The sequence below is a fragment of the Monodelphis domestica genome, chromosome 6 (genome assembly GCF_027887165.1).
Source record: "Monodelphis domestica isolate mMonDom1 chromosome 6, mMonDom1.pri, whole genome shotgun sequence".
NCBI lineage: Eukaryota > Metazoa > Chordata > Mammalia > Didelphimorphia > Didelphidae > Monodelphis > Monodelphis domestica.
Window position 1 is genome coordinate 304954315 of NC_077232.1, and position 1023 is coordinate 304955337.

Consider the following 1023-nt stretch of genomic DNA (forward strand, 5'->3'; position numbering starts at 1 on the left):
CTTTCATTTTGGAAACCTAATCATTAGCTTCTATTATTATTAATTCCTCTGAATGAAAAAAATAAAACCAAAATCCTTTTGTCAAATAAGTAGTTAAGCAAAAAATATTCCACTATGGTTAAATACAAAAGATGTCTCATGTTGCACATTTATTTTATTATTTGTCTTTTATTTATTTTTATTTATTTTTATTTTTATTTGGTCATTTCCAAACATTATTCACTGGCAACAAAGATAATTTTCTTTTCTTTCCTCCCCTCCCTCCCACCACCTCTCCCATAGCCCACGCGCAATTCCACTGGGTATCACATGTGTTCTTGATTCAAACCCATTTCCATGTTGTTGGTATTTGCATAAGAGTGTTCATTTAGAGTCTCTCCTCAGTCATATTCCATCCACCCCTGTAGTCAAGCAGTTGCTTTTCATTGGTGTTTTTACTCCCACAGTTTATCTTCTGCTTGTGGATAGTGTTTTTTTTTTTTAAATATGGAATGCTTCACGAATTTGTGTGTCATCCTTGGGCAGGGGCCATGCTAATCTTCTCTGTATCGTTCCAATTTTAGTATATGTGCTGCCGAAGCAAGTACTATTATTTGTCTTTTAGGAAGAGTGTTTTACCATGCTGTGTTTCATCATGTCTAATCTCTAAAATCATATTTGGTTTTTAATAGCTTTTCTTTATAATCTTGTTATCATGTAAATTGAACCTTAACTCCTCATTTTCTTCTGCATAAGTCTATACAACTTTTCTAAAGTTTCTCTCAATCTGTCCTTTCTTTCATTTCTTATAACAAAAAATTCCTATTACTTGTATATGCCATTTCCTGAAAGGATTAAGCTATCCACTTAATTTCCAGTTTGTATGTACTGCAAATAGACCTTTGGCACATATATTCCTATATGTGGATCTTTGTCCTTGTTCTTTTATTCCTTTAGGGTAAAGTTCTACTAATATTATCACTATCTGAATCTATGATGATTTAGAGGGGAATAGCTCAAAACTATTTTCTAAAATGTCTGGAC

At 32.5% G+C, this 1023-nt stretch overlaps 1 non-coding gene across 1 annotated transcript; it reads right to left on the reverse strand.

Moving 5' to 3' along the window:
- Nucleotides 1–480: 480 nt before the first annotated feature.
- LOC130455312 (U6 spliceosomal RNA) lies at nucleotides 481–587 on the reverse strand. Its single transcript, XR_008913226.1, has one exon. It is a non-coding gene; the product is annotated as a U6 spliceosomal RNA (small nuclear RNA).
- Between the last annotated feature and the right edge of the window lie 436 nt (nucleotides 588–1023).